This window comes from Bacillus rossius, chromosome 7, assembly GCF_032445375.1.
Source record: "Bacillus rossius redtenbacheri isolate Brsri chromosome 7, Brsri_v3, whole genome shotgun sequence".
In the NCBI taxonomy this organism is placed as follows: domain Eukaryota; kingdom Metazoa; phylum Arthropoda; class Insecta; order Phasmatodea; family Bacillidae; genus Bacillus; species Bacillus rossius.
Window position 1 is genome coordinate 15004944 of NC_086335.1, and position 13665 is coordinate 15018608.

General features: G+C 36.0%; 1 long non-coding RNA gene across 1 annotated transcript in view; it reads left to right on the top strand.

The window, feature by feature from the left end:
* Positions 1–450: 450 nt before the first annotated feature.
* LOC134534420 (uncharacterized) overlaps positions 451–13665 on the top strand; it is a 61421-nt gene continuing 48206 nt past the window's right edge. Inside the window, exons 1-2 of the long non-coding RNA XR_010075490.1 lie at positions 451–747; positions 1765–1894. This is a non-coding gene — a long non-coding RNA (uncharacterized LOC134534420). The remainder of the gene's footprint in view (positions 748–1764; positions 1895–13665) is intronic.

Genomic DNA, 13665 nt, shown 5'->3' on the forward strand with positions numbered 1-13665 from the left:
TTTTTAAAATCATCTTTAATGCTAGTTAGGAAAGAACTTTCCCTGGGATCACAGTGGTTGTTAAGATTTCCAGACAGTGTCCCGTAATTAGCTCTGTAGTCGTTCAGTTAAGTTTGTATTTATGTTGGTTGTGTGTGTTTGTGATAAATAATGGATGCTATACCTAATGTTACGAAGTTAAAATTGAGAGTTAGTTTTTCAATTTTTTTTCTCATTACTGTTGAAAGTTAATCTTTTCTCTTGTTCGTGGCGCGGTTTCCCTCAGGCGCAGGTTGTGCAACATCAGCGAAGGCAGGTGGGTCTCCGCTGGGCTGGGAGGAATGCAAGCCTAGCGCGTGTTTGCCTTGCGTTTCAGCCCGGCCAGCTGACGTGCTGTTATGCTACCGGGCTGAGGAAATCCTGCGCAAGCCTAGCTTGCCTTTCTTTCGAGACCGGCTGAGGACGCATTTTCTGCGCACCCCTTCTGCGCATGCGACCGTCTGCTCCGCGAGTGTCGCAATCTGGCGGACGGGTTTGTGACTACGTGTGCATCTCAGTTGCCGCTGCGCCGCCGCCGGGCGGCCGGGTTAGTTTTGATAAACTTTTCGTGTTTGAAAACTTCACGTAAAACTTCACTTCAGGAAGTTTTCTCGTAGGAGTTTTTGGGACAAGGAATTTGTTTATAAGGGGCTCGAAATGTAACCTCGGGGCCGTAATCCCGAGACAGACTGCCCTGCTGCCCGGCCGCGTGGTAAACGATGATTTCTGGTGAGTGAAATGGCGTCCTGATGGCGTCTATGAAGGGTCAGGCATTTTTCACGAAAAAATCTAAACTCCTATTAGACTGCATCAAGGTATACCCACACCATCAGTTACCTTCTTCTGATTGGCGGCCGTCTGTGGGAGAAGTCGTTGCCTTAAAGAAACTCACACAATCATAAATAAAGACAAAGCTACGGTGTTTTAACTTTCAGGTAGTTTTGGAATCTTTTCGCGAAAAGTGCATGCTCCTACGTCTACGTCTTAGTTTTCCGCACAACGTGGCGTTCATAAATGTTAAATTTAATTTGTGCTCTGAATTTTTCCTTAAACAGTGTTGTTAACGTAACTTTTGAAAATGTCACCTTTAAAACTTTTAAGTTTAGTTAGTACTTAACTTTAATGGATCTCTATATTTTTTGATGTTGTGAACTCTATTTAGTTGTTCAGTCTCCTCATGGTGTTTCATTAAAATCTAGATAGTTAAATTTGGAATTGAAACCACCAAATCTGTTGCAAACTTCTTTATTACTTTAAGGAGAATAAATGTTCAGAATAAATTCACAATGAAAGTGCAGAATAAATAATGTCCTTACAGAGTCGAGATGGTGCAAAAACAACTGAAGTAGTAAATTAAAATTGTAATTTAATAATAACTTCAGTATTGTAAACTTTTGTTTTGATCGTAAGAAAACCACGTATTTCTTAGAATGTTGGTTAACTTACTCACGATGGTCTTGTGTAGTTTCCCTGATATGTGTATTTAATTAGTAAGGTGTGATAGTAATTTCAGCGCCCAGTGGTGAAAATTATTGTTTTGCTTGTACGGGCTGGTTAAAATGTTAATTTAAGAGGTGTATTAGTAGATTTTTTGTGATGAGGCCCTATTTATTTATTTTGTAGCAGGGAGGCTACTGATTATTCGGGAGGGGCAGGTAGGCTATTCTAGAATAAACAATAGGTCTACTGTTGCACACTATTTATTTACCCCGTCGAGTGCGCTAACAAATATGCATTTGTCTACAGCGCACAACAGCTTGCTGGTACTGAAAGGTAGACTGTAACTGGGTCTTCTTTCTTCCTCGCCCGCCTGCAGCGCCGCATGTGGAAGGGATGATAATACCCTTGGCATCCGAGCTAACAGGACTCCTGGAAGGTGCGCTGCATTCTAGCCCAGGGGTGTACACACACACCGACGGAACAACTCTTGCTGATAGCCGCGTGGTGGGCGTAGCGCGGTAGATGTGTTCGCGATGTACCACCACATATTTATGAGTTTTTTTAGGTTCTATTAATTTAGTGTTACGGTTGTTTGTGGATTGGAAATTATTTTAGTGACATGTTTCTTTACAGTATCCCTAATTCAGTGTTCTGGTACAAATATGCTCTTTTTACACGCTTTATATTAGCTTCACCTGTATGTTTGTTTGTATGTTTGTAACTGACTCCTTTGGGTGCGATTTTGACCCACTTTAAACGGCCAGATTTCATTCAAACTTTGTAGATTTATCGAGGACCGATGACAATACACTAATTTGATAAGATTATTCCATTAATCAATTTTCAAAATAAATTTTTTGTCAATTTATATAATTGGTAAAATGAAGCAAAGACGTATTTGTAAAGAAAACAATTTCGCTCATGTGCGAACTCTTTTCTTTCAGTTTGTCTTTGGCGCGATATAAACAAAGCCTACTAAATATTGTGACATTTAATTAAATGAAAAGTGAGAGTGGGTTATGATTATTGTGAACAATATACTTTCTTGAAGAGAATATTATCTATATTTTTAAAAATATGAAAAGAAAAAAAAAACCTAAAATAAGGGCTTTAAATGTTGTTTCTTTCGTTAAATAGAGAAATACAATTACGTCTGTGTTTCATTTTACCAATTAACCAATAGTGAAACATTAGTATAAAACATTTTCTGCAAATATTTCACGAAACATGGAAAAATTGAAGTTTGATTTTGCTGTGAAACCAACAGCAGATGGGAAATCAAACAACTTAATCCATAACCTCAATAGCTACACCCGATGGGCAGATTTTTGAAATTCCACTCGAACACCAACCTACAAATCTACACCAAGCAGTTACAAATACTCCAAACTATGCCAAGGTCAGTAACTCATTAAATAAAAGACATCAAACACGGAAAATATTGATAAGTTTTACAGATGATATATCAAAAACATATTTGGATAGAGAGCAAAGCTTACAGTTTAAGGAATTTTACCTGGAAGAAATTGAGGAAATAATTTTTAAAATAAGCTTAAAACAATAATAAATGAAAAATACTAGTATTATTGTGAAAAAGGCGTGGGGCGCTTTGTATCATATTTATCGTACATCGAGCGCCTGATGGTAGAGCAGCCGACATGTTATCGGAAGGCTCTGGGTTCGAATCCCAGTCCGGTCTATCCGAATTTTTCTCACATATTGTATACACTCTCATTGAGCAGGTCCTTTCCTCATCCTTTCTCAATCCTTATCCTTCCCAAAATTCCTGTTACGTAAATGTGGAACGCTTCACGTACGTAATAATTAATCCGTAACTCCCATCCTTTCCTGCATCACAGCATTAATTTCGTACAGTATGTAAGACTGGTCGATATCACTTGTTCGTCAATAACCTTATACCATTAAGTCCTACTGTAGCCTATATATTGATAACGTTTAAATTTTTGAATGGCTTCTAAAATCGAGATTTGACTAACAATACAGCTGTACACATGAATAATTTGTAAAATAATTACAGTTACTTATAGTTATCACGGAATTAATAGTAGATTAGAACAAATAACAGTTTAAAAAAATTAAACAACACGCTTTTATAAGTAAACAAAACTTAAAAGTAAAAAATTAACAAGAGTTTAAAAAACTAAAAAAACACGCTATTATAGAAAATCCAACTAAGAAATAGAAAATAAATTTTAATAAATTTAATTTAAAAATAGTGTAAAATAAAAAAAGTATTTTATTAAAAAAAAAGCATGGGGTGCTTTTAAAGATATTATCAACATGATAATCTTTCTACTCATATATGTCAGTAAAATAATTATAACTATTGACACCATGCACCCCACGGTTTTTTTAAAATAAAATACATTTTTATTATTTAACACTATTTTTAAATCAAATTTATTAAAATTTATTTTCTATTTTTTAGTTGGATTTTCTATAAAAGCGTGTTTTTTTAGTTTATTAAACTCTTATTTATTTTTTAATTATTATTTTTTAGTCAGTGTTACAAGAATCATAGCCTATCATACCCCCTTTTATTAAATTGAGTTGTGATAATAAATTTTGTTATAGCCTACTATGCACCGACTTCAAAATTATAAAACAAGTAATAATTACTTAATAAACAATAATCTTAAGTGAAAGTGGCTACGATATTTTTACATGTTTAAAAGAGATTTATGTTATAGTACTTAGCACACGCAATAATAAATGTGTAAGCTGGAAAAATATTTTAGATTTGACTTCTTATCAATACCGAAATATTACTGAAAAAAACGTATAAGTATAAATTAAATTAAAACACTTTTTGCACGGCCACATTGAAAAATAAAATTGATCAACACTTTAACTATATTTAGTTTACGAAGGGTTAAATTTTTGTTTTAAATAAAATTTATGTTTCATTAAACAGCAATGGCAAAATTTCAAGAGAAAATGTACATAAACTAGTATATGGTGTGATCTAGTGTTTATTTGCCACACTATTTATTATCATTGTGTGAATAAAATGTTTGGAAATTAAACAAGTAAAGGTATACTTAATATTAGCTTGGCCCAATATGAGGTTGCGTGCAGGAGGAAATATATAAAAAAACATCATGGTACTTAAGAAAACAGACATAGTTGTACTTAAATACTCAGCACATAAAAGCATGTGACACATTTTCAAAGCAAACTACAGCCATATAGTTCTTGAAACTAAACATAAGTTTATTAGGCCTAGATAGAGTTGCCAATACGACGGGCACATGAAATATCAATATTCTTTATCTTCAGAAATAAATTCAATTAAATTGCCAACAAACTCAGTTCAATAGAATATTTAAAACGGCATCTAAGGACTTCTGGCCTTGGGTGTGCTTATCTGTTTATTTCCAATGTTTGTTTATAAATGATCTAGACGTATATTTCTGAGAAAGCAATGTTAAAATATTAGCTCAAGGCTTCAAGTATAATTTCAATCACTTAGCATCCACGGGGTACGATACATAGTACTTTAATAAAGGTAGTGATACTAAAATTTGTGTTAACAGTTTCTGAATAGGTGTACCTGGAAGGATGATGCAATGGACCCACCTTATATCACTCGTAATTAGTCGTAGAAAGAGATAATACGTCAAACTTTGCGTGTTTCTCGCGATGAAAACACTTACACTAAGTAAGTGCCGACATACACTTTTAGTGCAAATTTATACTTTCGTCAGTTACAGCTGACGCGTAATCTGGTTCTTACTTAGAGGGAACTAACCGACTTTACTTTAACATTCCAAGAACCATCATGGTTGGTGCATACCAACCCCTTCAAACTTCAAATTGCCGCGCCACCAAAGCATCGACCAATCACATAATGGAATTCAATAATGTTTGTAAAACTCTTAAACAGTCATAAAATTCATAACATATTGTTAATAATATAATTAATATTTGAGCCAAACATCAGGAAATAAATAACTTATAGTGTTAGCAGCAGTATAAAATATGTTATTGCTCACATGTAAACAAACAAAATATTTTAATGGCTGGTTGCCTTAGCGACGGTAAAAATTAAAATGATTAATATAGTTTTAGTATTCTGAATACTGTTTAAGTACTTTTAATATAATACGAATCTCGGACACGGAATTTAACGCAGAATTCATAAAAAATATTGCCTTTATTGATTAATAAACAGGTAAAAAAAAAATATTCGCTTTTTAAACACCAGAATTTCTAGATGCGAATCACAACAAAATTTCCGGGCCCAACGCTTGAATTCGCTGCCTGAATCGTCAAAGTTCCTTTCCACCATCAAAGACAGAGAGCAGAGCAGAACGAAAAATCCGGAAATTTATATATATTAGAAAGGTCTCCGATAAAACCCCATTTTGGACCTGTTTTCGAGAAGAAATTTTACTTAAGTACTGCATATCTTGTTAAATATACCTAACCAGTTAAAACTATTAAGTTTCCGCACATGTTCAAATATACGCTTCTATGGAATTACTAAAGTATTCGCCTGAAACATTTAAAAACTCATATTCTACAATAAGTATATGTTTCTATATTATTTTTTTTATCAAACGACTGGAATGAATCCATAAATACTTCCTAAAAAAACTTTCAACTTACTACGCCCTGATTCAACATCTTACATAAAATTTGTATTAAAATAATTTAAAAACGTTTTTCTGTTACGAGATTTATGCCATGTCCCTTAAGGTTTAACAATCGCGCTCTACCGCCTTTCTTCTAAGCCTGTTTTAGAAATTAGAATGAAAATATCTGTAATTACCTTGTGTAACCAGTTTTAATAAGTTTTTAAAACATGGGATTACCTTTACCTATGAATAATTCAGTTTACCAAATATATTTCAGGGTTGTTTCAATATGAGAATTTTTTATTTGACACACCAATTCTTTTGGTTTCGTAAGAAATTTTTACGAAATTGCCTATATATGGGTTTATGTTACTACACGTGGGCACGCCATCTTTGCATCACAATTTAGTTTATAGACTTCCTTTTCATTTTAACGAAATTACTCATACTAAATGCCATATACTTAGCGATAAGGTTTTCACACATAAAACATAGTGTCAACTGTTTGCATAACTAAGAAACTGAATTAATATTTTTTCTTATACACCACTTTTTGGTGCAAGAAAGTTACGTCATGTATTAATTCTATGATATTTAATGTAATGTACCATTAGAAATATAAATTATGGTTTATTATTCATTTTTAAATATATTTAGCTATATAAAATAAAATTATTAATTTAAACTAAAATTTGGATTTTTCTTTCAAATTTGAGTTTTTACTTGTAATTTTTCATCAAAAGATTCTACAACAATTCCTTTATAAATAAAATCCGCATATTGAATATCATAGAAATCCACTTTTGCTATCCCTGATATAAGGGAATTAAATTAGCAATTTATAGTTTCGCTAGAAACACGCTGTTCCAATTCCTCCACGCAAGCAAGCCCATGGGAAACACAATTTTTTTCCCCGCCGAAGTACACTCAAAGCCGCAGGAATGTAGCGGATTGCTTCCGGAAATCAGCGACGCCGAGCAGATGTAATTAAAGCAACCACACCGAACTCTCGGAGGGCCAAAGTTTGGACAAACTAATTACGTTAAAGCCACAGCTCTTCCCGGTCGTAGCCGACACCGAGTCTGTCATGCTACCGTAGTCGCAACCTATCCCACAGAAGCACAGCGAAGATAGCGCCGCATATGCTAATATCCCATCGGATAGATCTTGTTAGGATTTAACAATATCTTTCTTTTCAACTATTTAAATGTATTCATGTGTATCAAAAAGGGCGTTAAAGAGTTTAAAACATCGATATTAGAAATAATTTATTGCTTTTTTAAATAATATAAACACATGAGACGATTTTTGATTATGATTACCTTGCAAAAATTTATAATTTAACTAACTAAAACACAACATTTTTCCCACTTTGAATTAAAAAATATAACATTATAAGTGACCATGCTAAACACTTCTTAATTTCATTATTAAAATATAAACTGCATCAAAAACAACTCGTAAGACATTTAGGATTTTTTATTATTGAATGTAATACAAGTTATGTTTACCAAATGAACGAATTTATTTGGATTTAAAAAAAGTAAATTTTTATTACATTACTGAAAATATTACATAAAAGCATGATTTTAATGTACGTTTGTATTTTATGGTAGTAAAAATGTCACAAAATTGGCAGATATTGTTCCTAAATATAGACTCAATCATAAAAATCAAAATTAATTGTTTATAAAATAATTTTATGTTATTTTAAGGAACACAAATCTCAGATTTTAACACTTCAAAGTTTTCAATAGATAGTTAATGTTCTGCGTTCTTTGAATGGTTCTTGCTATAGAAATGATTGAGTTAAGATGTTTGTTTGGGCATTTGCTATTGCTGGTTACACTGTGTGTAATAAAAAAATCTTAAGGAACAAAACATAAAAAATACAAAAAAATATGAAATAAAAACACATATAAAACCGTTTAAATATGCCGATGTCAAGAAATAAAAATCATAAGCACCACAGAAAAATTTGTAAAGGGGGGGGGGTTCGATAAAAAAAACATTACAGCACAGCCAGACGAAGTGTGCTAACACGACGAATGCCCTCTAGGATAGACTCCACAATTCCCTACGTATTCGGGCAAATGCCACATGCGCATTAGCTAATTAACTTCTGAGATCTGTCAACGAGAATTCTTCCGTTTCGAAACTTTTTTGGTTGAAGGTTTTTCACTGGCTCAAAGTCCTTAACAAAAACTGTGAGCAAATTACAGAAGTAATATGAAGGTACAGCTGTTTGGATCCTAGCATAGCGCGAAACGAATCCGCAAATTTTTCCGGTCTCTATCGGTTAGCAACCAGGAGAGTAAATAAATGCAAAAAACGACCGTGGACAACATAGTGTCGAACATAGGAACTTTACGATCATACCAAACATATAAAATGGACAACACAGCGACAACACAAAGAAGCGTAGGCGAACCCGGCGATGTGACAAAACATATATCCTGAACACCACAACGATGACAGGCACAGGCAAACACAATATGTTTCCTAAGACAACAGTTGCGACGTTTCGGGAACTAAGATCGGTTTCCCTCATAACGCACAAACAGACTGGTAGAGGACACTGTCGCCGATCCATCATACAACCATCCGGGGCATTTAGTGTGTGCGAGACGTGAAACCGAGGTTTCTATAACTCACTTGGTGCATAGTAATGCAGGTTTACCCCACAGTATTGTTAGAATCACTTGGATCAACAGGCGGGGTGCGTGTCTTGTGGGATAGGTTCGGCACACGGGCTTGTGTGTGCGCTGGCTTGTAGTGTAATGCTAGAAAAGTTACGTGTACCTGTAGTCGGCGGGGGAGAGAAGCTCCTCAACAGTTAGATCGGCTAACTGGCGTGATGCGGAGTCGTGATGGTGAGCTTTAGAGGCTTGTAAGTTTGTGGGAATTTCAAGTGACCAAAATTTAACTCGGGTGTGGCGTGTAGTGTAAAGCTGTGCGAGCTGCTCCAACGAGACCCCTATAACACAGGACAGGCATGGGTAGTTCGCCCATATGTGCATGTCACGGGTGACTCAGGCCGACACACGCTCAGGCATATAGACGACATTTTTTTTTTTTTTTTTTTTACTTGTTTGCTTGAATCCCTGAGCCTTCACTTGTGAAGAGTGCCGCCCAGAGATCCTTTGCAGTTTTGCTATGGAGTACCTAGTCCACTGGACTTTTACCTCCTGCCTATGGGTTGAATTTAATTACTTAGACTTGATTAATCTAACAATGGCATTTGCCAGCTTGCATTTGTTGGTTTACTCCTCGTGACAGAACTCCACTCCTTGAATGGAGGCTGCCACGAGTCCCTATACATATACTCTTATTTATTTAACCCAGTCTTTTTATTAAAGTTTTGCTTTATTTAACTTTTTTTTTGTGATTTTGCTTTATTACTTATTATTATTTACCCGATATGTTTACACCAATTTGGTGTGAGTTGCCCTGTCGTATGCTAACTTATTTCTAGTTTGGTTTGGAGTACATGCATAATAGATTTAATAACTTGTCCTATGCCTACCCCCCCCCCCCCGCCAAGGTAATCATTCGCCTAGAAGGGGCTTCCCTACTGGAATTTAATGGCAGCGTCATGACATACATTTTGAATTTCTCTGGGTTCACTCTATATATTGAGGGGCAGCTGCTTCCTTATGAATTACCCTACTAGGATTTTCTTGGCTTACTGGGGTGTTGTTTGTTCAATCTCCTTGATTTGATTTGTGTTTTGATTTCCTATTCTAATATTTCCTGTTAACCTGGAGGTTGTCACCTTTTTCTAGGTTCCCGGCAGGCCCCTCCGGCTAGCGTGGCGCTTGAGGGTGAAACTCACCACCGGCACTGGCCCTGCCGGGCAGTCCCTTACTTGGGTTATTTCCCCCAGGTCGCCCTTGATCTGCGTTGTGTGTCTAGTTTAGTGTGTTCTTGTCTCTATTGCTGTATACCCCCAATCTACGGACAGCAGGGTTTGGATGACCTTGTGTTTTCATGTAGAAGTTTTTTCTTCCTGCTTCTATCATTTCATTTATTGTTTGTATTTTAGCTTTTTGATGGAGTTCTTGATTTGTTGTTCCTCTCTTGCTTTGAAGTATGACTCTGAGGTATTTGTTTTGGGTTACTTGTAGAGGCGGAATGTGGTACTTTGCTGCCTTTCCCCATACCTCTGACCCATACATCATAGCAGTTCTTATGATGGCTGTATATAATAGTAGTTTAGTCTTCAGTTTGATGTTGCTTGACTTTATCAGTGGATATATCTTCCTCATTTTTCCTCTGGCTGCTAGTGCTGCTGTCTTTAGGTGGTGTTGCCATCTTAATTTTGAATCTAGGTATACTCCTAGGTATTTTGTTTCCTTTACTATTGGAACTGTTTTTTTGTACAGTTTAATTTGTTTGGTGTTAGGGGCTTTTCGCCTTGTGCATTCTATGATAGCACTTTTTGTGGGGTTAACTTTGTTAGCCCACATTTCCCAGTACTCTTCTAATTTCTTTATGTGTCTTTGTACCAGCATTCTTGCAAATGAGGTGCTTTTGTCTTTTGCATATAGGACCGTGTCATCAACATATATGGTGATGTTGGTGCCCTCTTCTTTCGGGATGTCTCTAGTGTAGAATGCATATAGGAAAGGTGAAAGAGCTCCGTCTTGTGGGACCCCTGCCTGGATGTTTCTACTTGCTGATTTCTGCCCTTCTAGCACTACGACACTGGAACACAGGTGGTATTTATACCTTCGATCTCTCTCTTTGTTTGGCCAATGACAGACGAGCAGCCCTCTGATTGGCTGTGCACCTGAGAGCTAATGTTATTGGTTGGTGTCTTGCTGCTAAGGTAGATGGTTGACTATAAGTATTTGTGGTTACTTAGTTTCAGTCTTAATTTAAGTTTACTATGTTTATTTTTTAAATTGAATGCATTGTTGACTGACAACATTCCTATTGCTGACAATAAATGCTTTTTCTTTTATTTTCCTTTTTATTGGTCGTTTTTCCTTTATGTGTAGAGGAGCATTGTCCCAAAGTAGTTTATGACGGTAGTCCCAGGCATGTTCGTCAAGTCTGGAGTTTTGTGTTTCACCCATCTTTATATTGTTTTTTGTTCTTTAATATGCGTTGCAAGGGCTCGGCCAGTTTCTCCTATGTATGTGCATTCTTATTCACAGGCTATCAGATAAACACAGTTCTGACATAGAAAATTATCTTAAATGATTTTCTCTGTTGATCATGATGGAATTTGCCATGAAAACTGTTCTTAGTTCACGTTTGTACCCCAATCGTCTTATTTTTTCAGTAATGCTACAAAACCAATTGGTTTTTCAGAAGAATATTGTTGAATGTTGACTGTGGGTGGTCGTAGCCATGTTGTTTTAGATTCCAGATGGATAGCTTGGAGTTCATCTTCTAAGTGATTTTGTTTATCACTAACTAATTTTTCGTCAAAGAATATTACCCCAGCTCGGACAATAATAGAGTTAATAATGTCTGTTGCAGTACTTGTTGGTTAGTTATAGTTGAAGTTCAGGTATTGGTCTATATGTGTCGGTTACTTTTAAACCTTATTGGTGGTTTTACTTTTTTCTCTGTAGACTAGAACATCTAGGGAAGGAAGGATTCCTTCGGTTTCTGTTTTCCATGTGAACTGCATAGAAGGCCAGAGTGAAATAATGCAATTGGAAAACTCCTCTGACTTTTCGGGTTCATTTTGCGAGACAATAAGAGTGTCGTCAGCATAGCGAAGCAAGATTTTAGGTGAGTTGTTAATTGTGTTTAATGCTTCCTGCTCGAAACTTTCCATAAAATAATGGACATAAAAGTAGAGCATGAAGAACCCATTGCCGTTACATCTGTTTGTTTGTAGCATTTTTATTTGAATTGGGAATACATTGTGGTAACACAAACGGAGATATGATTGATGAGAAACAATTATATTAATTATAATTATATGTTTTATATTATGTAATTATATAATTAAATATATAGTAAAATAATTTTAGCAATTTAAGTTTGATTTAATCCTCCAATAGCTCTATAAATAACTGATAAAACTATTGCACTGTCCCATTTAATTACAATTGTATGGATAATTTTTAACATTAAAATAATTTAGCAGTGATAAATTTACGACTTGGAATATATGTTATATGTATTTTTATACCTAAGTTAGTATATGATGACTTGTGTAACTTAAATATCCCGTTAAAATGAATTTGGAAGACTGGTGGATCTTTTAGTTTCATAAGGCTGAACAAAAAGGGCGTGATTTCGTCTAGATATAGCTTAGTACCTCTATGTTTATTTAACTCTTAATTAATTTCACATTAAAATTATAACATTTGATGAATTAATCGACAACTATATTAAAATTATTAAATCATACTAAAATATATTAAAATTACATAATTTTAAGAATGGGCCAGCCCTAATTAGAAAATTATCATTTTGTTTCATTCGACATAATTAAAACAAAATCAGAAACATTAAACATGTTAAGTTTTACAATCTCAGCATTACCGCTTAGAGCGATTAAAGTCCCGGAAGAAAATTTTTCTGGTGTTTCTATCATTTCAACTCCGCGATCGAATGGTTATTCTGAATACATAAAAACCTGGAGGACTGGAGGTTTGACGTTTGCTGGGCGAAGTTAAGCTGTTAACATGGCGTCTGGGCGCCTTAATCGTCCTTTTTGCTGGAGGGAGGACTCGAGGGTGGTGTTGTTAGGTGCGCATCCGGAACTTGGACCCTGTCTAAGAACTAGCCTGAATAAAACACTTTTAGAACTAGTTCACAGACAGTTAGCAAAATAGGCTGAAAATGACCACTAAAACGATGATAGTCGGACAATAACGTTTGTCAAAAACTCACCCTAGAGGGAGATGGCTTCTAGTGTCAGCCAGGGTGCGGAGATCGCGAACACATGGTTGTGGAAGTTTCCATAATTTAAAATGATTAATGAAGCATGACTATTTCTACGAGGTGACTAATTATTAATTACAAAAAAGCTGTAGGGACCTCTTCCGTTGCCTAGCTGAGTACATTTTTGTACAACGATCGGAGTAAAGTCTTGTTGTGCGGAATACCGGCGATACGGTGTGGTCTGTCTGCACACGCGGTGCGAAATATCTTCGGGGCGGAAAAGTCTCGTAATTAAAACGACGAAGTCAATCAAAAAAAGGGGGAGAATTCGGCTTCTGGTAGCGAAAGGTACCGAAGATTTCCGAGGGGGTGGTCAATAAATACTGATTTCGATATCTCGAAGTTGGTGGTACTGGCCGATGTCAGCACGACCTACTGAGAGGTGTCCGAAACAAGGAGAGATCGACTCGCGTATCTCTCGCACGAGATGAATAGAGCTTATGGAGGGAACTAGTGCAGCGCTCTGGTGGTTTGAAATGAACTACGGGGCACTGTATGTTGCGTGAGGCGCCCGGGGGTAGGCGTTTAGCGGGAGTTCAAACACCTAGGGGAAATACCTCGCAAATATGCCACGACAGGGCAGAGGCGGTACATTCGCAGACCGATAGACGTCAAATGTATTCAGCCCTGGGTTGATTACCGGCCAGTGAACTGGGGCTGGTTCCATTGAAAGGCTGGAGTGATGTGGTGGGGT